Source organism: Daphnia pulicaria, chromosome 2 (assembly GCF_021234035.1).
Source record: "Daphnia pulicaria isolate SC F1-1A chromosome 2, SC_F0-13Bv2, whole genome shotgun sequence".
Lineage (NCBI taxonomy): Eukaryota > Metazoa > Arthropoda > Branchiopoda > Diplostraca > Daphniidae > Daphnia > Daphnia pulicaria.
In genome coordinates, this window is record NC_060914.1 from 7,893,598 (window position 1) to 7,910,153 (window position 16,556).

The following is a 16,556-nucleotide window of genomic DNA, read 5'->3' on the forward strand; positions in this document are numbered from 1 at the left end:
AGTAACTTGAATACAAAACCATGTCAATCGTGTTGGTTAAAATCTTAGGCGAGAATTATGAAAATTGGAATCGCCAATGATCAACAGAAGTACACATTTTTTTGAATGAGTTTCTATTTTTGAAATAGTATATCCAAGCAGAGTGGCGCAGCGGAAGCGTGCTGGGCCCATAACCCAGAGGTCCGTAGATCGAAACTACGCTCTGCTAGACAAATGTTTTTTTGATGATGCAATGTATTTTATAAAAATTTCTCTGTGCACAGTAAATTTTTTTAATGTCGCATCGATGGTTCAGTGGTAGAATGCTCGCTTGCCACGTGGGCGGCCCGGGTTCGATTCCCGGTCGAAGCAGTACTAGTTTGGTAAGAACTCAGAAATATTTCTGAAAATGAGTAGTTTAGTAGGAATCTAATCAAAAGTTACATTATTACAAAACCATGTCAATCGTGTGGGTTAAAATCTTAGGTGATAATTATGAAAATTGGAATCGCCAATGATCAACAGAAGTACACATTTTTCGGAATGAGTTTCTATTTTTGAAAGAGTAGATTCAAGCAGAGTGGCTCAGCGGAAGCGTGCTGGGCCCATAACCCAGAGGTCCGTAGATAGAAACTACGCTCTGCTAGACAAATGTTTTTTTGATGATGCAATGTATTTTCTAAAATTTTCTCTCTGCACTGTAGACTTGAGCAATGTCGCATCGATGGTTCAGTGGTAGAATGCTCGCTTGCCACGTGGGCGGCCCGGGTTCGATTCCCAGTCTATGCAGTACTATGTGGGTAGAAACTCAGAAATATTTCTGCAAATGAGTAGATTGATCAGATTTCGAATTGGTAGATCACATTAAGATAGAAAAGCAAGCTTATCAGCTCGCCGCGAAGGGATAATCGTAAGCCAGTTGAAAACTGTCTTAAATGACAAATTCAGGGCCTATTGTTGAGTCGGACTTACTCACAATTCACACTTTACTTCACAGACTTTTTGGTTTTAAAACGGGATTTTTCTGTCACAGTACAATATCCTTGCAAGTTATTTACGTTTAGTTTGCCCAACTCATATGTTCATATTTTTACAAAAAAGAGTTCAATAATTGAATTTAAAAATAACCATCTTTTAGTCAAATAACTGCAACACATAAATGCAAATCTTGTTATTGCGTCATAGTTGGGTCATCAAAGATTGCGCCATCACAACGATGCTATAGACATCTGGTGGTGATTTATTTTGATCTAAAATGAAAAAGATGTAGTCGCAACCGCTAGATGTCACCGGTCGTTTAGCAATTATTTTAACAGTTTTTCATTAATTACGGGAAAACTAATTAAGTAAATGAAATTATTTTTTTTCTGGTCGCACCGCATATTTTTTGTGTAATTTTTAAGACCAAAAAGTCCGAAATCTATCGTGAAACGTCCGAGCTATAGATCGTTACAGATAAAGTGACATGGCTTTTTTTTTCTGCGTATGCGATTATTAGCTTCGCCCTTCGGGCTCGCAATAAACAAAGCAACAAATAGCTCGTGAGTAACTAAGGAATCTAATTAAAAGTAACTTTAATACAAAACCATGTCAATCGTGTTGGTTAACATCTTAGGCGATAATTATGAAAATTGGAATCGCCAATGATCAACAGAAGTACACATTTTTTGGAATGAGTTTCTATTTTTGAAAGAGTAGATCCAAGCAGAGTGGCGCAGCGGAAGCGTGCTGGGCCCATAACCCAGAGGTCCGTAGATCGAAACTACGCTCTGCTAGACAAATGTTTTTTTTTATGATGCAATGTATTTTCTAAAATTTTCTTTGTGCACAGTAGACTTAATATGCAGGTGCTATAACCCTTAAGGGACTTTCTTCTTTAGCCAATCGACATTGCCCTTTGGTTTTAGGAATGTGGGAAATGACTTGCGCTGGATGGGGAAGAAGCCCAGAAACACCAGCAGAAGGGAATCTATGATAGATTACACCTGAACCTGGAACAGTAATTCCACAGAGAAAATGAACATGATGGGTGTGCACCCTACGCTGCAAATGTTCAGTAGATTCAACAGTCATCAGCTAAAGAAGCCATATCTTGATTGTGCACTCTACAATGCAATCTTTAGTCGGGTATAAAGACATGAGAGGAAGAGTTTAAAATAGAGCAATAGATTTCAATCACCATGCGCCTCTGGGTGGGATCAAACCACCAGCCTTCCGGTTTTATTTTATATTAAACGATTTATTGTCACAATTATAATTTAAATTGCTTTACAGATACTTGGGGCATTTGCGAGCTTTGAGACATAAGAGACTTGCTGTGGCCAAGGAGAAACATTACAAAGAAGAAAAAAAAACATTTCGAGACGGAATTGAAAGAGGACAAATGATTTTGGTGAAAAATATGAAATTCAACAATATGACATCTGGGGGGGGGATCCAAGAAATAATAATTATTGTAATGTTAGGACGATGTTGTATAAAGATAAGGAGAAATCTGTTGAGAATTTGAGATTGAATATTTATGGATTAGAAAGTGACATCTGGGGAGAATTTTTTGAATGAAGGAGGATTGACGAAAGAGACTGTATTTCATTTATGGCTGGGGTGAGGTTTGGGCTGCGGGCGGTGACAGACGGTAACGCGCTAGCCAATTGCGCCATAGAGGCATGCTGATTAGCTAACGACACCCATTAGGAAGGCAAACAATACATTTTTGTGCACCTGTGCTGTGCTGTGCTGTGCCTGGAAAAATTTCTTCTTGTTTCTATTTCATAAACATCATGGATTTTTTTATGAGTTCATTTATTCAATTAACTTTAAATGGTGTATTAAACATTGATTTACACATGCTGTAAGAATAAATTGCTTTGAATAAGAGATACAGTAAATATATCAAATTCAAATTCATTGAAGTGGTGTTTCCCAGCTCGTCAAAGCACTATTTTTGATTTTTCTTCAACGCTAATGCAAGATATAACTTATAAGGAGTTATCTTGTCAATTATTCATGCGTGAACGAAAAAGAAATGAACAACTATATTTTTACCTAAAAAGTATCATTTTTGAAAATTGACTTTAATTCCGTAGGTTGACTAGTCTGCTAAGAACTAGCAATAATAGCTAAATTGCGATAGCCGAGAACCGAACTGGGCCCATTGCTTGGAAGGCAACTATGCTAACCAATATACCACCATCTCTTGATGCAAATGAGCGTCATCATTTTCGTATTGTCACATGTTTTTAAATTACAGAAAATCGACCAGTTTTACCACTTGGTGACCTTGTATAGTGGTACATTAAGCAATCTATATCACTGTATCAAAGCAACCTCTCTAATTAAGTTGCAATGCGATGATCATGTGAATTCAGATAACGATATGTTTGTCAGGAGTGGGATTTGAACCCACGCCTTCATTGAAGACCAGAATACTGCAAATTCTCTTATTGAAGCAAGGAATATGTCCTTGAGTCTGGCACCTTAGACCGTTCGGCCATCCTGACCACATCATTTGGACCTAAATACATTTTCCCTACTGATTTGGCATTAAAACTCTTTTCTGCACTTGCTCGCTGCACTGGCTCGCTGCACTGGCTCGCTGCACTGGCAGAGGGAAGAAGTCCATAAACACCAGAGGGGAATCTATGATAGCAGCCGAACGCGCTAGCTGATTGCGCCACAGAGGCATGCTGATTAGCTAACGACACCCATTAGGAAGTCAAACAATACATTTTTGTGCTGTGCTGTGCTGTGCTGTTTTGTGCTGTGCAGTTAAGTGCAGCTACTGCGCAGCTCCTGGAAGAGTTTCTTCATGTTTCTATTTCATAAACATCATGAATGTTTTTATGAATTCATTTATTAAATTAACTTTAAATGGTGCATTGGAAATAAATTTACATATCCTGTAAGAATAAAACTCTTTGAATAAGTGAAACTATAAATATATTTAAAAAAAAAATACTTCCCAAACATCTAGCCTGAAATATTTCCAAATCGTGGTGGAGACCTTTCCTATAACATACAATGGTATTTTTGGTGTTGAATCAGTGTAGAATACTACATTTTTCAATAATTATAAAAGAAAACTCATCATATGTAATAGGATGCATTCATGTTGAAGAAAAACCAAAAATACTTCCCAAACATCTAGTGCTGTGCTGTGCTTTGATGTGCTGTGCTGTGCTAAGCTCAATTGTGCATTTTTCTAAAACTTTTTCTTCGTGAATTGAAACAGCTCTTAGCGTCAGGGAGTAGTTCTTGACAGGATCAACATTTTCATAATTTCCTTTGGATTTCTTTTCTTTTTCGCACCCTGCCCTTAGCTGAATCCAATAAAGCCGACTTGGACGGTGGGACATTGATTCTGATTGAGAACGTAGAAATGCCGTCACTGTAGTAATTGCAGTCAAAGCCTGCTAATAAAAAAAAAATTAAAATTAAAAATAATTATGGAATAGATTTACACATTCATTCATTACGCCATACATACGCTAACTCAAAAATTGAAAAATCGAAAAGCATTCATGCAGATTACCCCCCCCCCCATTTAGACACATAAATTTTAGACAGTACGCATTTCATACCCATCAGTCATTTCAAAAGTGGTATCCACCGACAAACTAAGGAAAGGTAAATCTTTTCGGTTCAGCAATCCCTTGAACAGTTCCCAAAGCTAAGGATGGAAAATGTAAATTGCAACATCAGGGTATGTTATAATCTCCTTAATGAACTTGGTGTCATCATCGATTTCATGGAGATTGTAGTTTTTATCCTGAATGAGTGCAATTTTACGCTTTTGTTTGTTTTTTTGAAATTTCTAACTTGTTCTCCATCGCGAGATAGCTGTACAGCTTGTTCTTTTAAATCAGCCAATTCCTCTCTGTTAAAATGTATGGGGCACCCGGTACTATTCTTCAATTTTTCTTTGGTTGAATTTCTTGCATGAATAAGATTTTCGTTCTTTTTTTTCTCCGTTTGGGCGTTGCCATGGCAGTGTGCGCGCGTTATAATTTGCAAAATTTTTATTTGGTGTCATGCGGAAGTAGTCATGCAGTTTATCTTGCCCGTAGGTGCGCATGACAGCCCTGTTCATGCAGTAAATTCATGCAGATTACCGTCATGCAGACTTGTCTTGCAGATTACCAACACCCTGTTTTACTGGGTGTTGGTAATTTAAGTTTATTTTAGTACACCTCTCAATTAGTCTTCAATTCCTTCACAATCCGATTGTTTTCTTTAAACATTTTTGCGCTGTGCGCCTCTTTAAACATAGCAATTTCGGTCGAATTTGTCAATCAACGAGAAGAACCTCTGTTCTTGTTCCTTGGTACCCTTCTTGATGTTGATGAGGTAAAACTTCTTCCGGTGTGAAGCTTTGACGAGGCAGTTCGTTTGAAGGCATTTGAGTAAGTAGTATGGACGAAAAAGCAGATCTTAGTAGAGGGGAGGAAGCCAGCATTGGAGTTAATTGCAACTTCCGACTATTAACTGTCAAGATAATGTAACATACCATGTTCTTGACTTATTGATGTCCGCTACAGCTGAAATTTAATTGTATTTAAAGTCTTAATATGTAGATTAAAAATCTCTATTTTATAAAAATACCTTGCTGATTGAGACGATGATTTACTATATCGGCTAAAACATATTGTTCAGAATCGATTTTTGGCACAAGCGCTGAGACGGTGCATTTGTTCTTTCTGTTTCATTCCCTGGTGCAACTAAGGAGATTAACGATTATCAAATTAAATTTTTAATTAAATTTCCTATACCAGCAGGCAAGGTAGTAACAGAAGAAGGTGCAAACATGTGCTCTGGGATTGCATGTCGGTTATATGGATAAATCCCGCGGGTAGCAAATACTGATTTGATATTTCTGGAACGGAATCTCCTCTCGTCCTTCTGTTAACTAAGCCACGTCGTATATGGAAATTCTCTGAACTCAATTAATTCGCATCCACTGACAATGTTCTTGCTTCACATCTGATTCAATAAAACGAAATAAAAATTGGCGAGGGTCTAAGTCACATGAGATGTGTGAGGTGGCAACGTGAAGAATTTTCAACTATACCCCTGGTAGCACACTCACTTCCATCGTCTATCATATAGATGTCTTAATGTCTAAATCAAATCTTATCTAGCTACAACTTAAATTGGATATCACATGGATACTCTATTTACTACGGCCTTATGCTATCTTCGCATAGATGTACTATAGATGTACGTTTCTCATACGATCACGGACATCCATGTGTACTAGGAATCAGACGCTTAACAGACAGACGTAATATGACGTCTGTGAGATGTCCAAATTATCTGTACACAGGATAGATGAGGACGACAAGGACTTTAAATTTTCAGAATTTTAACTGCTAATATTAATTTAGAGCCGTTGAACCAAATACAGTTGAAAAGTAATAGGGTGTGGTGATGTGGGTAGAGCACTGGAGTACCAATCCAAAGACGGTGGTTTCGGGCCCATCGAGGAACGTTTCTTTTTTTTTTCTTTTTGCTTAAATTTAAGTATTTTGAAGACGGCTGTAAGCCGTACCCATTTGGATGTCAGCGCGACATTAGTATAGACATAGGCAATCCTATGGACGTCGGGTTAAGATATCTCACTCGGCTGAAAAGATGGGCGACGTATATCCTATAGATAGAGGCGTGCTACCAGGGACCACTTTTCTTGCAAAATTCAAGTAGGGGATAGCTAATGTGGCTGATTTGGTTCTCGAGAATAAGAAGATTTGGATTGACAGGAGAACAGTTAACTTGTTTCAATAGATGCTGCAATATAACGAAATTAAGAAAAGAAAAACTCGTAACCAGACGTAGTTCAACCTGAAGGACATTAAAAAATCACAGGCAAATTTATCAATTTGGTGAGGTTCACCTTAACTCTTGGGGAAATGAATGTACATGGAAAGGCTTTTATTCCCAGCAGCGTTTACAAATGCCAACGTTGTAGCATTGCTCTCCACAAGCAGAGCTACTCACCTGAAAAATAAAGAAACCGTGATTTCGTTCAAAAATGATTTTTTTTTTATTTTTTCTTAAGTTCTTAGTTTCTTAATTTCTTAAAAAATTAAACCAAATTCTTAATTTTACAACTTACACTTAGCCCAAGAACAAAATCTTTTTACTGACAAAAGAAGGCGGTACTTATTGTCAAAAATTCAAAATGGATGACTACAATTTTTAAATGTCAGTATACGATTGGAAAAGTAAATGTGTCGCCGGAATCACAGCCATTTTACTTGCTTTATTAACGTTGTTGAAGAAAAAATACATTTTTCGTGAAAGACATGCTGCTATTTTTATTTTTATGCTATTTTTTTCCATGCTGCTATGACGGCTACTAATTGCGAGCCTGAAGGGCGAAGCTAATAATCGCGTACGCAGAAAAAAAAAGCCATGTCACTTTGTATGTAATGTATGTCCCGCTCCATAACTCGGGTGTTTCACGACAGATTTCGGACTTTTTGGTCTTAAAAATTACACAAAAAATATGCGGTGCGACCAGAACAAAAATAATTTCATTTACTTAATTAGTTCTCCTGTAATTGATGAAAAACTGCTAAAATAACAGCTTAATGACTAGTGACATCTGGCGGTTGCGACTACAACTTTTTTACTTTAGGTCAAAATAAATCACCACCAGATGTCCATAGCATCCCCGTGATGACGCAATCTGTGATGTCCCAACCATGACGCAACAAGCAGATTTGCATTTATGTTTTGCAATAATTAAACTAAAAGATGGTTATTTTTAAAATTCAATCATTGAACTTTATGTGTAAAAATAGGAAAATATGACTTGAGCAAACTAAACGTAAATAACTTGCAAGGATATTTAACTGTGACAGAAAAATCCCGTTTTAAGACCAAAAAGTCTGTAAAGAAAAGTGTGAATTATGAATAAGTCCGACTTAACAATAGGCACTGAATTTGTCATTTAAGACAGTTTTCAACTGGCTTACGACTATCCCTTCGCGTGGAGCTGATAAACTTGCTTTTCTATCTTAAAGTATAAACATTCATTGACGAGTATGAATATTCTATTAACACATACACTCTTGATCGAATAAATGGAGCAATGAACTGCATAGCTTCATAAAAGGAAAGTGGTTTGCGTCTGTTTATTTTTGAGTCATCAAAACCAGTACCAGATGGATCTTCATTATTAAGTTTTCTTCTCTCGTTCAACCAAAGTTTTCTCAAATAGTCTCATTTTGCTTTGACATCAGCAGCAGCAAATTTTTTTAAAAGTGGAACATGCTAGGTATTCTACAATATATATAAGAGTTTGAATACGTACTATAATTATTAGGCAATCCTTTGGCAACAGCATCATTTGCCTTGGCATGCACAGTAACATCTTTGTAATCAGCACGAGTAATGTCAAATAGCACTGGGTACTTTGAAACACCCTGGATGAGTAATTCAATTGTTTCGTCACTCCATGAATATGTTGAAACCCTAGAATAACACAAAATAAACATTAGTTTTTATAATATGAAGTAAATCGTATTTAAAGTAACCTTTTCTTAACTGCATAACTAGGACCTGATTTTGATGGGCCGTTTCCATTGTTCTTTCCAGGAGAGAATCTAGTGGGTTTGTTTTGGGATTGGGATTTTTGGGGGATAGAATTCACATTTTAGTGATGCCATTACTTGTTCCTGACATTTTTATTAATAAAATATTTAAAAAGCCAGCTCTCGATTAAAAACTACTCAGACAAATTCAGACCAGCAATCAAATAACAAATGTAGCAAGTCTTGAGGTGGTACTACTCTATTAAAAATATAGAAACAAGGCACACCTCTCAACTATTTCTATTGGCTGGAGCTTAAACTTTCAGAAAGTTTAAGAACTTAAAAGCTCAAATATCTAAACAGTTTTGATATTTGAGCTATTAAACTATTAGGGTGTTAAGCAGTTAAACCTCGAAAATTTCCTAGTGTAAGTAGTAATCCTAGTAAGACTGCGATAGAGACGGAAGAAGGGGAATTTTTTTTTTGAATTACTTGAACTCTTCTTACTAATTAAAAAAAAGGATTGACCACATATGTCAAATACCCAATCTGCCTGTCAATTGCGTATGTTTTTCAATATACAGTCGCGGCTGAAAGTTTCTATACGTGTAGCTTCAAAACCCGCCTTTTTAATGTGTATTGGCGGATGGTGTCAACCTATGATAGAGGTTGAGCTACCTTATTTGTTAGATTTCTCCTTTTCTTATCCCTAAATAATACGCCCCTCTTTACTTAACTCTTCCCCTTAACATCAATAACTATTTTACCGCGATGCGGCAGACGGTTCCGCAACCATTTTATACCTAACACTAAATGAATAGAAAATAAGGTAGATAGACAAATTGTATTGATCATCAATATTCTGTCATATCACCGTTTAATTCTAAAACTCTTGCCAATCTAGTGGGCATCGATTCTATTAAACTTCGCCAATAGGCCTGATTTTCGGCCATCATTTCCCACAATTGATTGACCCAGTCAAACACGTCGTCAGCGTTGTTCGCCTCCATTTGACCCATATTGCGGACCATGTATCCCCAAAAGTTCTCAATCGGATTTAAATCCGGACTATACGCCGGCCACCAAAGAGTCTTGATCCGGTATTGTTGGAGAGCTTCTCCTCTTAGCCAGTCTTGAACAATTCTTGCGTTATGACTAGGGTACCTTAATTAACAAAAATTAATGAATGAATTAGCTTAATTAATAATAGGATTTAATACCCGTCATGCTGGAAAAAACGGAATTCTTGGGTGACTCCGTTGGCTACTTCCGGCAGCGGAAAGTTTTCTTCCGCAAAAGGCCGCATTTGTGTTCTCAAGATGTCAAGATATTGGTGGCTATTCAGTTTTCCTTCAATCCTGTGCATAACTCCTGGGCCGTCGTACGTCACGCACCCCCATACATTCAGGGATTTTCTTGTTGACCACAAGTTCCGAGCGAGATTGGCGGAATCGTTCCGGGTTCCGTCCATACGTCTAACGTATTGCGGAGGACGCCCAGAAGAGAGGAAGGTTTTTTCATCCGACCAGATTATTTTGCGCCAAAAATCAAGATTGTAGTGAATGTGTTCTCTAGCAAACTTGATTCGATTAGCGCGATGCATTTCTTTAAGAAAATTCTTGACACTTGGTGTCCTCGCTCGTAGACCGGCCTCTAATAAACGGCTTCTCACCGTTCGAATGGCAATATTAACCGCCTCCGCTGTTTCCCTGATCTCTTCCGCCGAATCAAATGGACTCAGTATGGCTAGTGGGATAAATTACGTGAGAATGACGGCTATTAATAAAATAAAATAATTATTACCAGCTGCAATCATTCTTTGGTCGCAGTCTTCGTCGGTTTCACGTGGCCTACCACTTCGTCTTCTTACTTTCAACCCTTCATATCCTTCATCTTGATATCTTTTTATCCACTTGTAAATTGTCGCTCTTGTCCGACGGAGGATTTGAGAAATTTCGGTTACATTGTAACCACTTAAATGATATCCTACAAGAATCCCTTTTTCGGATTCAGTCAAACGAGGAGACTGCACGTTAATATCCATATTCCAAAGAGTCAAATCAATTTTTTAAACTTATTTTAACAGCCACGTCTAAGCTTAAAGGGTTGCGGAACCGTCTGCCGCATCGCGGTAAAATAGTTATTGATGTTAAGGGGAAGAGTTAAGTAAAGAGGGGCGTATTATTTAGGGATAAGAAAAGGAGAAATCTAACAAATAAGGTAGCTCAACCTCTATCATAGGTTGACATCATCCGCCAATACACATTAAAAAGGCGGGTTTTGGAGCTACACGTATAGAAACTTTCAGCCGCGACTGTATGTGTGTGGTAAAAACTGAAAAATAACAATCAGTCCTCATCGAAAAGATGTTAATGAATGGGGCGAGATTGCCATCAGGACTCCACATTTGAAACATCTTTACGTGGATAGAAGCGTTGTCGCCAACAAGGCAACAATCCTCGAAACATTAAATCCGTATTTTTCCATACCTTCAAGAACAAATTCGGTTAGCTTAAAAATAGCCTTAGCCGTTAGTTGCCGTACAAAAAAGTAAGAAACAGGACATTTGAAAGACGTCATGTTAAAGGCCAATAGACGGTTGGCTAAAATAGGTTTTCCATCTTGAATTACTAGAACACCACCACTGTTTAATTTGCCCGACTATTCTGTCCCATTTGCCTGATTTTCTTCATTTATGGATCTAGTGACATTTCATCAACTTCTATACTGACTTCTTTTTCCTGTTCACTTAGGTTGATAGCCAACTATCAATAAGTTTTGTCATGTCTGTTGTTTTTTGTAATGTGCTTTCCTGTCAAGAATTATTAAACAGAAATTTCGCTTTACTTATCAATGGAATATCTGTGTATTTCTATTATTTGGTACCAAATAATACAACAGACATGACAAAACTTACTTGACAGGAAAACGATGACAACGCTCGTGGTGGGAATTGTTGTAAACTTACTTTTAATAAAACAAAATGATAGACTAAGTTTAAGTATGAATAACTAAAGAAAAAGTCCTATTAACACCATAATTCAACGATCGATTCTTATACGCTAGGATGTTCTTTATATTTTAATAACAATAGAAAAATTTAGATCCTATAGTTTATAAGTTATCGTCACTTTACTTAGGGACTATCGGGCATAAGAGACCGTGTTAAACCTTTTTGGCGGCACTGTGTAAAATTTTTAAAAATGTAACAACTTCTAAATTATACAACTAGAATACCGTTCGACAGAAAACATTCATATTTGGTGATATGATGTAGCCTATCACAAGGTATCATTTCATGATTTTTTTTTCATTTTAAATATTTTAAATTCGGTATTTTATTAATAGTTAAATGAAATTTTTTATTTAAATTCAATATTTTTAATGGTAAATATAATTATTTCTTCGGGGGGTTTTGAACAAGTATTTATTACCTTGATAGTAATAAAGTTCATTAAAAAAATCAATTCTTGCAATTTGTTCTAGGTTAACATAGCCTTTTGGCATAACTTTACTCCACTACTAATGGAGTAATGGCTAGAATATACGAGATATAAGTTTATGAATCGCGACGTCACGCCATCCTTGTTAGATTCCTTTTTTGTTTTGTTTTTTTGTTTTTTTGTTTTTTTGTTTTTAAGTCGGTTAAATTGTGTACCATTTGTTTCTCTATTAAGTATTGTTTGATAGACTACATCTTACTTTTTATTTTATTTTATGTATGCATGTGTACCCACATTTTCTATTCCCTACGAAAACCTCTCAACCCAATTACTATTTTCAACCCCGATTACTACTTCATACGAATGTAAAGTTACCCGAAGGGTTTCTATTCACGTTTTTTTTTTGCTGGTATGGGTGGGTATAGTACTCGATTGCCCACTAGATGGCTGATCAAGCCAAAATACAAAAAAGAGGGCCAATGTTGGAGGATGCGTGTAAACGTAAAAAGCGCCACTTCTATTTTGGAATGATGAAAGTGTAAATAAAATAGACCCTGGTAGCACACTTACATCCATCGTCTATCATATATATGTCTTAATGTCTAAATCAAATCTGATCTATCTGCAACCTAAATTGGATATCACATGGATACTCAATTTACTACGGCCTTATGCTATCTTCGTATAGACGTCCTATAGATCTACGTTTCTCATACGATCACGGACATCCATTTGTGTCTAGAAATTAGACGCTTAACAGACAGACGTAACATGACGTCTGTGAGATGTCCAAATTATCTGTCCACAGGATAGATGATTCCGTTGAACAAAACACAGTTAAAAAGTAATATAGAGTGGTGTAGTGGGTAGAGCACTGGAGTACCACTCCAAAGAATGTGGTTTCGCGCCCATCGAGAAACGTTTCTTTTTTTCTTTTTGCTAAAATTTAAGTCTTTTGAAGACGGCTGTAAGCCGTACCCATTTGGATGTCTTACGGCGCGACATTAGTATAGACATAGGCAATCCTATGGACGTCGGGTTAAGACATCTAACTCGGCTGCAAAAGATGGGCGACGTACATCCTATAGATAGAGGCGTGCTACCAGGGGAATGACCGCGTAGTGACATCGACTTTGACTTCGATTTTGAAACGAAACGACCATTACACTTACAGTACATTACAGTCCATTGTGTGGTGTACAGTTATATTAAATTTTTTAGTGTCAAATAATTTCGAGCAATTACATTTGTTTTGGAAAACGGGTCGTCATAGGATCATAAAATATCCACTTTTAATTTTTTTAGATTGGTTCATCACATGTTGCTCAATGTTTCCACTATGGAGATTGTCTATACAAATGAAAAGAAAGTTGTAAATCCTTTGATTCTAGGCTGCTACAGGCCTACCATCTAGCTTGGAAAATCAATCTCATTCCCTTCATACCAGCATGTAATAAGAATTCATGCATATATTTTCTAAGTATAGTTTTAACAGTGTAACATATAGATGTAGATCCAGAAGGGGGTATTGCTGGATGTTGAAATGGATGGACGCAAACAAGTTATTGATCTACTATTTTTTATGTTACTTTCAGGCAAGATTATGTTTTGCGATTCAGAAAGTGAATCTAATAGTGATGAAAGTGTTCTAACTATTCCAGTTGGATTTGATTTGAATTTCAGCGTTGAAAATAATGAAAATAATGTTGAAACATCCGACAGGGAGTTGTGCCACCTAATATCAATTCGAAAATCCTTGACTTGGCACTCTTGAGGACTTAATCATCTCTGTTCCAGAAGAAGAATGCATACCAATGGGGGTTGTGAATCAAATAATTGGTGATTGTTTCAGCCAAGAAAGGGTGTCCAGCAATAGATTTAAATTCTAAGATCATGGCAAAACATTTTTGGGGCAGGTCTTCGATGTATTTGACAGTCAGGTCAGGAAACTGATTTGTACATGGTGAGTCACATTTATTTTTCATCTAAATTTATATGCAAATTAATGATTCAAATACTTTTGCAGGTTAGATTTAATTCTTTGCAGCATGCACATTACTGAACAAGGCATTCAGGTTGGAATGGAATATGGAAGTATATTTTGCCTCGCAGACTCATCAATCATCATACTGCCTTCGTGGAAGGAAGCGACGCGTCATGGGGTAATGATCAAGAGCCACCGGAAGGGTGTTTGGACTATTCAGACGATGAACAAGAGCGTCGAGCCAAAGCCGCACATCGATTGATAAAGAATCTTCGCGGTGATGCTGAGGAGTGAGGATGCCTCTGTGAATCCATGCAAGAAAGGCAAACAAAATTCCGTCGCTCGAGGGTTCAAGGGCAAGATCACCTAATAGAACAACCGCAAGTGAATCCATTTTACCTGCTTCCACCTCCAGGTTACCGGGTTACCCAGCACATAACCCTCATCATAATTCCAGTTATTTAAGTGTAGCCCCTAATGTAAATCCAATTGCCGTCGATATTTCGACCATGGAAAATTCGGCAATTCACTCGCCATCTGTTTATCCACCAGCAATGCCAATCACTCAAAATCTTCCTCTCTCCTTGCCTTCTGGTGCAGCAGAAAATCACAAGGCTCAACCGAATGATTAAGATTCGCTTCTCCAACCTGACAGTGACATTAAAAAACCGCCAATTTCATCGTTGATTAGTGAACCCAGCTGTGAGCTGTAGAAGTGACAAACGCACGATGTGAAATATAAAAACCAAATTTCCAACTTTTCAACTTGCTGCAAAAATTGTGTGTGTGTGTGAGAGCAGCATCTTTCATCTAAACCTGGCAATGTGTATCAGCAAAATGTCATTCAAGATTGAAGCATCGAAGTGTCATGAAAACCACTAGACGAAGTTACGAACAACATAGAAATCAAGGAAGAATCATGGTGTATGGTGGAAGAACTACGAGAAGAACTTGGCGGTATGTAAAAATATTTTTGTTTATTGACTTTTAAGAGTGTAAGCTGTAAAATTAAGATTCGGGGTACTTAAACATACAGAACATTTAAATGTGTTCATAAGCTTATTCTGTAATGTTTTTTTTTTCTTTTTAACTAAAAAAAGACTCATTCACTAGTCACGAACAAAGGCAAAGACTGTCTAGCTAAGCTAACTGACCAAAAATTTATGCTAGATATACTAAATCAGTCAAATATTCCCTGATAGTCTTCTATTGGATAATTGAAGAAAAGTGTTTAAGTATTTTGACATCATATTTTCATTTAAGGTTTATTTGATGGAGAATTCAAATTCAGTCCGCAGTATTTCTAAAGATGAGACAGTCAGAGACAAAACGCATATCCGGACGACATCAACAATTTTAAATGCGCAAAGGATTCGCAATAGATGCCTCACTCCAACGGTAAAACTATTTTTCTGTTCTTTGTGTAGGAATTACTTAACAGGTTGTGTGATACACCAATGAAATTCATATGTGTTTAGAATGTGGAATACTGGAAGTATTGCTTGACCTCCGGCCAAGCTGGCTTTCGTCCATGACAGTGGTGACTTCCACTAACTTTCTGCTCCATCCTCATCTTCGCGACCCACGCTCATCCAGCTCCACTGCTTCTATACTGCTACACAGATTGTCTTACCACTGACGAGTTCTGCCACTTCAGTGGTCGCTTCCGTCCGCCGTGACACACCTGTCCGTCTCACCACGGTATTATGCCCAGGTACCCGACAATTAACTTATTTTTGTAAATTACCTCCTGATAATCTAAATCTACTTGCGTTTAACTCTCTGTCTGTGTAATAATTCCAAAATCAGGCCCTTCTTGCGCGCTAAAGTGTTATTGATTTTTTTTTTATGGAAAAAAAATTAAAAACATCCCTTCGGGTACCTTGCTAACGCAGGTAGTTGACAATTTTTCATGCATGTATAAGTTTTTCAAATAGTTACAAATGTTGACCGCTAGATGCACAACCTCTTGGTTTCGTTGTGAAAAAGGCAAAAGGCGGATAGGTAGAAAAATTACGCTAATAGTGGAGAGTATTGTTCAAAACCGACCAAGTAGTTAAGTAGACTATTGGTATACATGTTGAATAGTATAGACCTAGATCGGATAGGATTAATGGGATTTCAAATTGCATTTCTTGTTAAAAAATCGGCTGTTCAATCGAATTTGTGTTAGAATTCCCTATTGAGGATTATAAAATATCTTATAAAATATCATAAGACTACCGAAACTAATGCGAGATTATCCCGTTTTCTGTGAAAAATCGATGCTAGTTATCATGAGATCCAAACTTACTTATGGCGTAATTCCGATTTGTCTTTCCCCTTCTTCTATTCTCCTTTGCTGTACTGGAATTAAGGTATCTTTCATTCGACATGTTTCAAAATAAATTCAATTTGTTCAAAATAAATTCAAAAAGCAATGAGTTTTGCTGTAACGCCAAGTTGGCGAGCTCCAAGACCTATAGCTCTCAGTCTAACTGAATTTAAGAAAAAAAAATCACTATACACGGACACCACAAACGGTTCGTCTACGTGGCGCCTCTCAGTACCCATTAAAGAGCTCGAAAAGGGGAAACAAATCATGGAGTTGGTGGAGAGGCGCGGGGTATTGGCGTG

At 37.2% G+C, this 16,556-nt stretch overlaps 1 long non-coding RNA gene and 1 other non-coding gene across 2 annotated transcripts; both read right to left on the reverse strand.

Moving 5' to 3' along the window:
• Nucleotides 1–3,360: 3,360 nt before the first annotated feature.
• Nucleotides 3,361–3,479, reverse strand: Trnal-caa. Its single transcript has 2 exons — nt 3,442–3,479; nt 3,361–3,405 (listed from the first exon to the last, which is right to left on the reverse strand). It is a non-coding gene; the product is annotated as a tRNA-Leu (tRNA).
• A 563-nt stretch (nt 3,480–4,042) lies between these two features.
• LOC124327857 lies at nt 4,043–8,733 on the reverse strand. The gene is made up of 5 exons (XR_006916226.1): nt 8,517–8,733; nt 8,294–8,454; nt 5,581–6,972; nt 5,486–5,516; nt 4,043–5,408 (listed from the first exon to the last, which is right to left on the reverse strand). It is a non-coding gene; the product is annotated as an uncharacterized LOC124327857 (long non-coding RNA).
• Between the last annotated feature and the right edge of the window lie 7,823 nt (nt 8,734–16,556).